Raw genomic sequence first — 12,283 nt, forward strand, 5'->3', positions numbered from 1 at the left:
AAAAGGTGATATAATGACAGCAGCAGAGAGAGAGGGATAGGAAGATGCACCCTGATGGTTTTAAAGATGAAGAATGGGGCCAAGGAGTATGGGGGGCTCTAGAACCTACAAAAGACAAGAAAATGGACTCCTCCCTGAGCCTCCACTTGGCCAGGCCAACCTATCTTAGATTTTGAACCACGGGAACTATAAGAGAATAAATCTTTATTAGCTTCCTGCTGCTGCTGTAACAAATTACCACAAATTTAGTGGCTGAGAAGAACACAGATTTAGATGTTTTGTAGCTGTCCCTCTGGAAAAGAATGTTTTAAACATTTAGAGGTTCATGGGAGAACATTGCAAGGAAGACTCAGAAACAAACAGGCAGGGAGAAGAGGTGTCTGCAGCAGTTAAAGAACCAGCTCAACCCCACAGTAACAGTTTGCCCATGGCAGACAGTAGAATCTTTGCCCAAAGGCCAATGGGATCCTTTGCCCCAAGCACACTCACTCAGACCCTTCATTCCTGACTTGCTTCACCCAGAAGTCTCGGCAAGGCTTTCAACTCCATCAGACTCGGTAAGAATTTTGAAAACCTTTGAAGATGGTGAGTTTCAAATAGGCAATTTTTCCGGTTCTTTGTTGTCATAGCATAGGGCCCTAGTTAAGCTTCAAGCCTTTGACTATTACACTGAAAACTATATTCTTCTCTCCAGGGCCAGTTGAAAGAGCAGGAATGTGATGGGGAGCACAGAAATCAACCCTGACCTCCTGCCCCAGTGGCCCCAGAAAGCTGAGTCGACTGTGAAACTCAGCTTCCAGGTTTAGGACTCTCCTTCCAGCAGCAAATCCTGGCTGAGGATCTATGACCTGAAACCCACACTGCCCATAAAACAGCACTTAAGTGATCTCGGAAGGTACTTAACAGAACAAGCCCTCGTTTCACCATAGAGATAAGTCTGTGGGGCCAGAGTGGGGGCAGAAGATTCATGGCTGTAGTCAGCCCGCCTGAATCATAATTACAGCATTTGTCATCATGCCTGTCACTCTAATTGGCTTAAGACACTGCTTTGGACAGTGTTGGACAGTATTTCATGGTGGGAATTTGCTTTTCGAGGTGGTTTTGCAACAGATAGCTCCACTGTGGCTGGCAATTGCTCCCCTAAATTGGAGGAGAAGCCTCCCCCAACCCCTGCTGACTTCTCAGCCTGTTAGACAACAGACAAGAGGCAAAGCGACAAGAAAGTGGTACCCTGTTCACTTCAAATTAAGATGAATGGAGAACACCTACTTTCCACCTGAAGAAATGACAATATTCTACTTACATCTGTTCCTCTCCCAGCATTTGTGCTGGGCTCACCTTTTGGAGGTATCTTCTCCATCTAACTCCTGACCTCATGGTGACCAGGGGCATGGAGTAAAGGGGTGAGGTCTCAGGGAGTGGGACTCCTTTGGGGGGAAAAGTCTTGCTAACATTGCCGGCCCTTCACTTCTTTCCAAATCTCCCTCTTTGAATTTTATTTCTAGGCTCAAAATCCGTGTGAACAAAAATGCTCTGTACCCAGTTCAAAAGTGGGCAAGGATTTGGACAGTCACTTCTCCAAGGAAGATGTAAAGATTTCCCAGAAGCACATGAAAAGATACTCAACATCAACAGTCTCTAGAGAAATGCAGCCCCACACCTCAGTGAGGTAAAACTTCACACCCAGGATGCCTATCATGAAAAAGACAGACAGTAACAAGTGTTGGTGAGGATGTGGAGAACTTGGACCCCTCATTCATTGTTTGTAGGATTGTATCATGGGGCAGCTGCTTTGGAAAACATTTCGGTAGTTCCTCAAAAAGCTAAACATACAATTAGCATATGATCCAACAATGCCACTCCTAGGTATATATCCAAGAGAACTGAAAATGTATGTCCACAAAAATTACTACATGAATATTCATAGAAGCATTATTCATAATAGCCCCAAATCAAAACCAATAGATTAATGGATAAGTGTAATAAGGTATATGCCTCTATATTATCCAGCTATAAAAAGGAATGAATGTGGGTGACCCTTGAAAACATTACGCTGAGTAAAAGAAGCTAGATTTCCCTTGAAGTTTCTGACTTATCTGTGCATTTGGGGACAGTGTTTAACTTCTAATGACCTACACTTGCTCTGCATGTCAGGGGCTCTGAGTATAGTTAAACTAATATCTCACCATCTTTGGAAACATTGCTTTCATTAGAGCAACTGCTGATGCAGTTGGGGCCTTGAGAGAAGTGAGCAGGAAACTACATGCCATAATTAAATTGAACCAATAAACAGAAACGCAGTGTAGCCCTGGAGTGACCTCTCGAAGCCTCAAAGTCACAGAAATGTGACCTTGAAGGTCAAGTATTGTGGGAGATTCAATGGCCGTGGTCACATCTGAGCATGCACCATAGGACCCAGCTTTTGTTCTGCAGGCACAGAGCCACTTTGGGGGGGCTGGATTTATCTTGGCGCCTCCTTTCCAGCTGACATGCAGATGTGACAGCCTCAGTCCATCCCAGACCCTGCAGGGCCTTGAGACATCAGGCTAGACAAAACCCACACCTGCCTCTGCTGCAGCCTGCACCTCCCAGGTACTGGTGAGTCTGGGGAGCAACCAGGCACACAAGAGCGACATGCAGGGGAAGTGGGCAACGACCATGTCCTGGGAAGCTGCCCGCCATTTATGGAACCTTGTGACTCTCTTTTGCAAAAGCCTTTCTCTGTGGAATTCAAAGTGGTGACACATTTGCTGTGTAATAAAATGAGTGTGGAATGCATGGGTTCTTCTACGAGTTAAATGATAACAACCTGGTAGTGAGATGACCTTAGAATACATTGTAACGGTTCCTCTGCTGAAACCTGCGAACCTCATCCTGTGTGTGTGTGGGGAATTACTTTAAAGTGTTACTGGTAATGCTGCGTGTGATCTCAAATGGGCTGGTTATTTCGGTCATGGGCTATCAAGGTAGCGTTGCCATGTTATTCTGAAGATGGAGCTAAGGAGCACAGTCTGCCCTAAACAGAAGTCATGAGCCAGAATAACAATAAACAGATGGACTGTAGAAACTTGAATCTTAGTAAGGTTTCCCAGCGCTCTATCCCAGAAATACACGAATCATTCGTTTTATGAGATAATGCCTGGCCTTGTGTGAACTTTGCAATAGACAGCAGCTAATCCCTTAATAATGCAGTTGACTGTTCCTTGTGTTAAAAATCAAATTCAATAATATCACCCTACTTTGTGCTCTAGAGATCTAAGATATTGAAACAGGAAGATGAGTTTTCAAGTGCTGAGATCATTCCACTTTTCATATTCTTGTTGACTGTTGTTGAAGGTAGAGGCATCCAGACAGAGAGAGGGCACCTGACCCCTGGGATCAAAAAGCCAGGAGGTACACAGCTACACTGGGTCTGAACCACTTAGAACCTCTCGTTCTCTTGGGCTAGCTCTCCCAAATTGTCTTGAGTCTCTCTCTCTCTCTCTGTCTCTGTCTCTCTCTCTCTCTCTCTCTCTCTGTCTCTCTCTCTCTCTTTCTTCCTCCCTCCCTTCCTCCCTCCCTTCCCTTCCTCCTTGCCTTCCTCTTCTGTCATTCTCTTTCTCTTGCTCTCTCTGTTTTAAAGATACTGTTACTCTCGAAAAGAAAATTTCCTGTAATTTTTTCTGATAAAACAGCAAGCTCACTTGAAAAATTTTAAAGATAAAACAGCAAGCTTATGTGGAAAATGTAAGCAATACAAAAAATACATAAAAACTGAAAATCTTGGTCTATCTGGGATTTGGGATTTTCATCCAACTCTTTTCCTCTTCCTGGTGGAAACACAGCTGTACTGACAGCCCAGCTCCCTTGTAGGTAGGTAAGCCGTGAGGCGCGGAGGTGTACTACTTCTGGGCCTGACTCATTAAAAGCCTTCCTTATGATATTGTATAGTCTTTCTTTCTTCCCCGGACAGACTAGGACAGAGAGGTCCCTCAAAGTGACCTTGGGATCCACACACTGGAGATGGTAAAAGAGAAAATGTTTGGGCTTGAATTCCCTCTATAAGCAGCTGCCCCTATCATTTGGACTTTACATGAATGAGAAACGAAATTTCATTGTGTTGGATCATTACATGCCTGGGTTTATTTCTTAATGCGGCATAGCCTATCTTACCCTGACTAGTATAATATCTTACCATCAGAGATAACAATGTAACATTTTCATAAATATAATTCCGGATAGCTCTTTATAAGTAACATTATGTGGGTGAGCCCATGCGTCCACACATATGCATGCAAACACCATTTTTTCCTACTAGGATTGGACTAGAACGAGTTCGGGTTCACCTGACAATCTCTGGTGGAGATATTTCCATATACTGTTTATTAACGTATATCATCCTTATAAAGGCTTCACGCTATTTCATTCAACGATTGCATCACAATTAAATAAATTCATCTTTCATTGATGGAAATTTGGTCAGTTTCTAATTTTTCAGTATCATAAGCAACTTTGAGATGAACAGTCATGTGTATAACCTCTGTGCTCTTGTCCAATTATAGCTTCAGGATAAAGTGTCAGAAAGAGAATTGCAAGAGAGGTTTGAGGCACATTGCCACCTGCCTTCCAAAATTTATAATAATCAACTTGTCAACTAACAGGCAGTGAAAAGCAACTCACTTTCATCCACCTCGTATTGTCAGACTTTGGAATCTTGGCCCATAAAATAGGCGAAGAGAGGTCACATTGGTAATTTCATTTGCATTTCTTTTATTACTTTTGATATTGACCTTCTTTCCATATATCTACTGATCCTTGACTATTTGCATTTCCTCTGTTGTCTGCCTGTATATTTGGACTGTTTTTCTGTTGGGGCATTTGCCTTGTTCGTACTCATTTGCAAGAGATTGTCCTTTTGCTCTTCATATTTGTGGGTTTGTTTTTTCTTCCCTGGTTTTGTATTTTGCTAGTGAAATGTGCTTTGAAACTTACATACTGACCAAGCACTGGAATTTAAGGGATCTTTGAGGGGCTCACGAGAGCTCCCTGTGAACCTCGCATTTATCAGGAAGAAACAAGTTCACAGCAGTTTCATGGTTAATATAGCAGTGCTCCTGGGGGAAGGCTGAGAGGCGATTGTGCAATGAAAGGGGAGACATGGGGAAACTAGCCAACAGACAACACTGGAAAAACAGTTTGCAAATAGAAAGAGGTCCCAGAAGGATAAATCACAACACTGCCAACTCGGGGAGACGATGAAATGGCAGGGCTATTTATATGGCTCAGGTGGAGAGAAGGGAATAGTCTCACACATTGGAAGAGCTGAGGTGCGGAAGGAACGTGGCCAATGTGGGGTCCCTCCTCCCCCAGGGAATTGGAAAGAATGTAAAATTACCTTCTGAGTTATGAATTAAAAAGCTTTCTGATGAAATCGTATCTGGGCTTGTCATTCTAGCATTTGGGATCCTCCTGGCTAAAATTAACCCTGTGGCCCCGTCACCACCTTCGGCCACGCTGGAGAGACACACCCCTTAGAGCTCAGAGTGGTGAGCAGTAAAGCGTCTTGTATCTCAGAGAGTCTGGTTAACCTGGTTAATCTGGCCTTAGAGCTGGGGATCTAACCAAAGGTCATCTTACTCGTCCATTATGGAAGTGGATGTGGCAGCTGAGGAGGTGGCACCGTGACCACGAGACCTCGCCTTCGCCAGCCCCATAAGCCATCGGAGCAGGAACCGGGGCTAAGTCTCCAGAACAGGGGTCTGGAGGTTGGTCCTCCAGGGGAGGTCCTGGAAAGCTGGCACTCCAGGGACAGCATCTAATCCAATCGGGTTTGCCCAGGACAAAGCAGGTCCTGAAAGCAGCCCCAGGAAGTTTTCCACTCCCCATAACTCTGAGTCCTGCACAGATGGTGAGGGAGCAATCACAAGGTCTCTGGTGTCCAAATGAGCAAATGGCTTAGGTGGGTGTGGGTGAAAGTGGGGGTCTCTGGTGGGGCAGAGAGAACCCCTTTGACTCTTCTGAAGAGCACCCCGAGTCCAGACTTTGGGGAGCAGGGATCTTAGTATCCTGGAACTGTTCCCCTTTGAGGATCAGGTAAAATCGTTGAGTGCTTGGCTGTAACCTCCATCATGTAAAAAACCATGAGCACACCTGATGTTTCAGATGTGTCACAGAGGCCAGATGAACGCCTGTGTGTGGCATGGGAGGTGGGGGTGACACAGCAACAGGAGCAAAGGCAGAATGTGAGGCGAGCGTCTTGGTGAACACATTCTGCTCCCTGTACCCTCACCTCAGGCCCCTTTCCAGTGTTCTCATTGGAAGTGACTCAGCAAGAGGTGGTGGCCATGCTGGCCTCTGAACGGGGAGTGCCCATGCCCAGAGTCCTGGAGGGTCTCTGGGGCTCCCAGGGCTGGGGTCCCAGTACCTGTCCCCTAGAACACCTTCACTGTCCCTGTGCTCTGTGCCAGCACTGTCCTGGATGCCAAGGGGACCGAGGACAGATAAGGTCCTTGTGTTTCAGGAGGGCGGGCTGAGATTTGTGACACTCAACTCTAAAGTCCCCAGAAGGGGACACGGGAGAAGTTATGGCAAGGCCCGGCCTGCTTCTATACCCGAAGCACCATCCACAGATGAAAGAAGTTTCCAGTTCATATCGGTGTTGCTCTTGTCCCATGTGAATACATGCCGTTGTGATAACTAATTACACATTTAAGGATCAAGTCAGTTTTCATTTTTTGTTATAATGTGTTTTCCCACCATTCCCACTCTGTCATGAGAACCATGAATGGCCTGAGGCCCTCAGCCGTCCTGACACTGGGACAGGTTAGGAAATGGCCTAGACCTTGGTTGGCGGGGACATGTTGGTTGGCGGAGGGGCACCTCTGTGGCTGAAGCAGTGAACCGCGCTGACAAATGCAAAGAGCCTGCACTGAGTGTGGGCAGTGGGCAGGTCCGTGGGCTGGTCTGCCACTGTGGTCCCAAAGAAGGCAAGACCCCGCCACTCGGGACTAACCCACACAACTGCACTGGCCCAGGAGACCCGCTCGGTCTGGTCCTTGCCGCTGGCCACATACGCTGCTCCGGGCTGCCCCCTTCTAGTGGTTTCTTTTGACATCGTTTCAGATCCTTGATCCTGATTGCTCTGGATCCTGGACGCATGAGTTCAAATCCCAGGCCCCTTACACTCTAGCTGTGTAGCTTTGGGCAAGTTATTTTACCTCTCTGTGCCTCAGTCTCCTCTGAAAGTCTATTAGCAGCACCTTCCTAGAATTGTTAAGAGTAAATACATTATTACGTGTAAAGCACTTAGGATAAAAATGATTCAGCACCTCTTAGCATTACAGCATGGTGCCACAGTGTGGAGTCTAGGCAGCTGGGTTCAGGGACAGGCGGCCCGGGTTGGAATCCTGACCGCTCCTTCCTGGATGTGTGATCTTCAGCAACTTTCTTAACTTCTCTGTGCCTGAGTTGCTTCCCCAACAGCATGAGGATAATAACTGTATTTATGCCAGAGGGTTGTTGTAACAAATTAATGAGAAAATAAAGTACTTGGAAAAGCCCCTGACACTTGCTAAGTGCTATACAAACAGTAACTTTTTAATTCTGCTTTATAGATGAGGAAACAGAGAGGTTAAGCAACTTTCCTGAAGTCACACAGTTAATAAAAGGTGGAGCTGAGACTATGGGGAGACCAGATCCTCAAATAAAACGGGAAACGTACCTGTGTTTTTCCAAAGTATTTCCCTTAGAGGGAGAGCAAGAGAGGGTTTCTCCCACAGCCCTGATCTTCCTGTCAGGCTGTGCACAGCCCTTTCTGAATCAGCTAACAATAGAACCCCCAGCCTGAGTCAGGGAGAGATGGGTGTTATTGCTGTTGCTTTTGTTCGATACGGATTTGCTGGTCACCCTGACAACTACTCTGGGAAGTGGTTCTGTTGTCTCCCAGGCTCACTGGGGAGGGTTTGGCTTTAGCTCCACCCCAGGCCAGGCCCCCCACCCTCAGGGAGTGTTGCCCACTCAGGTACAGTGGTCTTGTTCAAAGGCCATCTGCTTGTGCCCAGCCTGCTGACGAAATGGCATTCTCGTCTCATGCAGTGCCAGCTAAACCCATGTTTCAGAGGCGATAGATACTTAAAAAAGGTGTGTGGCCTTAAACATTCCCCAGTGTTGCCCTTGTTCCTCAAACCCCAGTATCGCCTTTTAATTATCTTACACTTCTTGCTGCATATAGAGCAGTTATAACTAGTTTGTCTAACTATAACGTATGTGTGTGTTTGTGCATGTACATATGTGCGTGTACATGTGTGCGAGGTGTGAATGAGTGTCATGTGTGCATGTGTATGCGTGTGCATATGTGTATATGTGTGTGGGTATCTCTGTGTGTACATGCCAAGCACTGGGGCAGTTTCTCTCCTTTCTGTAGGGAACACCAGCAAAGCTGTGACACGTCTCCATGGAAACCAGCCTGTCCATCCCTGGGGCTTCTGCAGTGCGGAATGCGTCATCTGCAAGACTGGAGGGGTCTGATGAGGCAACTTAATGGAATATGCCACATGCCATGCCCCTTCTTTGGGACTCCTGGCTAACCAGGGGCGTCCACATGATGACGGAATCCCATGCTTTTACCCCATCACAGCTTAAGTGTGCACAGGCTTTGATTCCCAAACAACTTTTGGAGGATTCACCACTCCCATCCTGCCACTAAATGTAGGTCTGTATAGTAACCTACAACACAGTCCATGTAAAAATGATCATTTCTTCATCAGGCTAAGACGACTCTCTCCCAACTCATTGCCTTTTAGGTCTCTTGTCTGTTAATCATGTTTTCTCTTATTCTTTTGTAACAATGATATTGTTTCAATCTGCTGAGAAATGAAGGTGTTTTCAAGAGGAATACTCTGATTTTTTTAACCTTTCCCTCATCCTCTTCCACCTTTTCTCCGTTAGAGGATGAGAACGAAGGCTGTCAGCCATACATACGCAATCTTTTTGCATTTCTGAGGGGGATCAAAATAGTTAGCAATCCTGTTGGTAAAAGGTATAAAGCGCTGGATATGAACATTGGATAAATATTAACAGGTGGAATAAAACATATTTCGTGCGCTAAAAACCAGTGAGCCCACAGGTGTCTTCCACAGTATATTATTTTACCTCTTCATTACTATGAAAGCTCTTTCAGTATCGTTATAATTGTCTGGATCTTCTCAGAGAAAGAAGATAATACACAAGATGTGTGATAATGAAGACACTAATTTACAGTAAGATACAAAAATGGGAAAATCAGATCACTTTGGTTCTCTTTGGATGATGTGGCGTCATCCACACTGGACCAACTGGACATTTAACTCCAGTGATTATTGTTTTACTTTTTCTTTATTGTTTCTATTGTTGTTGTTCTGGATTTTTATGGCAGCTAACAGTAATATTGCAAATCTCTTTCAATTTGACCATTTTGCCTGGAAAGCTCTAGGGAAAAAATGTAGGATCAGATTTGAGAAGTAAACTGTGCTAAGTTGTCTGTGATTTCAGAATTAAAATCAGAACGTCCTTGCCTCAAAACCTGAGGTTCTTCTTCTGCTCGATTCTTAGATGGCTTAACACCTGGCATTGGAAAACCCTCATTACTTATTATTAGAGTGACTAAGGCAAGAGATTACAGTTTGAGACTGTTTGGAAATTGAAATTCCATTTGACAAGCCTAGAAGGAAATTATATATTCAAAGAAAAATGTCTGAAACCATACTCCCTCTCAAATAACATGCTACTTTTAAAATTACATGGTTATTCATTTTAGTAAATCTGTCAGTCTTCTTCTTAAAACTGAGCCTCTTCTTGTATTTTTAAGCTACTGGTTCAGATGTAAATAAAGGCTCCTAAAAAAAATGCAGGTACGCTTTTCAAAATTGCCAAAAGCTGATTCATTTATCTTTTATATTTGGCTGTCAAGAAAGCCAGGTCACCAAGAAGCCATTAATTAAATTCTAAGTCATATTCCCACCAGAAAAGTCTGGAATCCATGGTGACAGGAAAAATAGATTGAAAAACCCACCTATACTTCTAATGTCATGTGAATAGAAGTAATATTTCTTCTTGAAAAGAAAAAGAGCCAAAGATAGCATTAGGAATATATCAGAATTTGTAAGTATGAATGAAAATAAATTGCATAGCTAAGTTCTGAAGGAGGTTTTCCTATTTTGTTTCCCAAAGTTAAACTGTCAGAATTTTGCCTGTTTAAGGGTGTTATTCATTGTTTGGTGAGGTAGAAACTGAAATTTTATATATACAGAGGGTGCCAGAAAATGTATACACATTTTAAGAAAGAAAAAAACTGTATTAAAATTGTAATACTTAATATATACTGATAACAAAAGCTGAATACAAGTCACATTTGACTTCTGCAATTACAAGACGTGCTCAAAGGGGTTACCATCAATGTAATTTTAATACAGTTTTTTCCTTTCTTAAAATATGTATCCATTTCTTTTGGACCCTCTGTGTATATAATCTGTTTGCACCCTAACTGGGTGCGCTGCAATTCAATTCTGACTCTAATCCCTCAGCAATGGCATCAGACGCCACAAGGTAAGGGCTCATTTCTCCACAGCTCTGCCCTCACGTTAGACTTCTGATGTACTTCAGGGTTCCCAGGCCACCCGCACTTCTCATCTATATTTCTGACTATACTCCTGGCTACAACTATGGGATTTCCATGACCACCTGAGGTTCAACAATTTGCGAGCATGGCTCTTAGAACTGAAGAACGTGCTACACTTGTGATTACAGTTTAATTAGAAAGGAGGCACACAGCTGAGATGTGGGAGGGAGCAGAGAACTTCCACGCCCTCTGCCCTCTGTGGCACCAGAGCTCATCATACTGCCCGACGTCAAGGGCTCATCAACCAGGAAGCTCCACTGAGCTTAGTGTCCTTAGTTTTTATTGGGATTTTATTACCCAGGATGATTAATGAAATCATTGGCTACATCATTGAACTCAATCACCAGTCCCTCCTTCCCACAGACGTCAAGATTTGGGAGTTCTGGTGGCCAGCCCCCCATCCTGGAGCTACCACAAATCACCACAAAACAGAACAAAGCCATTCTTATCACTTAAGAAATTCCAAGGGGTTTTGAAGCTCTGTGCCAGCACCCAGCACAAAGACCAGATATATTCTTATTATACTACAATACATATCTAAGTGACAAGACAAGCCACTCACAAGGCCTGCTTTTATTGTCCCAATGTCAGGCATATGCTGCTTTGTGCACTTCACGACCAAATCTGTCACTTTCTAGCAGTGTTGTCAAGTGCCTAATCCTCTCTCTGGTTATTTGTTTTGATTTCTGCCAATATACGTTAACATATCATGGCACGTGAGTTCTGCTATCTTCTATTGCAGTTTTAATCAGTTTTATTCTTTTGCTTTGCCTTTGCTCTCAATCCTGACTTTTATGTTAAAAATTGTTCCCTCAACATAGCATTTTGGAGGCTTCTACTTCAGGTCTGCGTCTTCTGTTTTATCTCCACCCCTGGCCCCCTACAATCTTGGACCAATAAACTAACCAGTAGCTTATTTCCACATCATCAACAAAATGAGATTTTTGGATAAAGAAGTTGTGGTACATATACACAATGGAATACTAGTCGGCGTTAAGGAAAGATGATATAGGAACATTTGTGACAACATGGATGGATCTTGAGAGTATGATGCTAAGTGAAATAAGTCAGACAGAAAAAGCAGAGAACCACATGATTTCACTGATATGTGGTATATAAACCAAAAACAACAGAAGAACAAGACAAACAAATGAAGAAAGAAAAACTCATACACACAGACAATAATTCAATGGTTACCAAAGGGTGGGGGAGAGGGGTGGTAGATGAGGGTAAAAGGGATTAAATATATGGTGATGGAAGGAAAACTGACTCTGGGTGGTGAACACACAATCTGATATATAGATGATACATTGCAGAATTGTACACCTGAAACCTATGTAACTAACAATTGTTACCCCAATAAACTTTAATTAAAAGAAAAGATTTTTCTCTTATGAAGAAAAAACTACAGTGCCCAGGAAATTAAGATTTTTTTTTTTTTCAATTTGAGAACTCCATACTGATGGGAAAGGCTTCAAGCAGTCCAAACTCAAAAAAGAATATTCTAACTTAGATGGCCATAAATTGATAGGGTGAATCGGCTTTTCTGGAAGTACTTCTGTTTTATCAAATAGTTTGGCAGAGTCAGGCTTCTTTCTCACGTACAGTGATTTATTGGCCTATCAACTTTTCTGTGTTTTAGTCATCACA

The 12,283-nt window shown here is 43.7% G+C and overlaps 1 protein-coding gene across 2 annotated transcripts in view; it reads right to left on the minus strand.

Moving 5' to 3' along the window:
• KCNJ6 (potassium inwardly rectifying channel subfamily J member 6) overlaps positions 1-12,283 on the minus strand; it is a 234,743-nt gene that overhangs the window by 136,014 nt on the left and 86,446 nt on the right. The window lies entirely within an intron of this gene.

This window comes from Rhinolophus hipposideros (genome assembly GCF_964194185.1).
Source record: "Rhinolophus hipposideros genome assembly, chromosome: 2".
In the NCBI taxonomy this organism is placed as follows: domain Eukaryota; kingdom Metazoa; phylum Chordata; class Mammalia; order Chiroptera; family Rhinolophidae; genus Rhinolophus; species Rhinolophus hipposideros.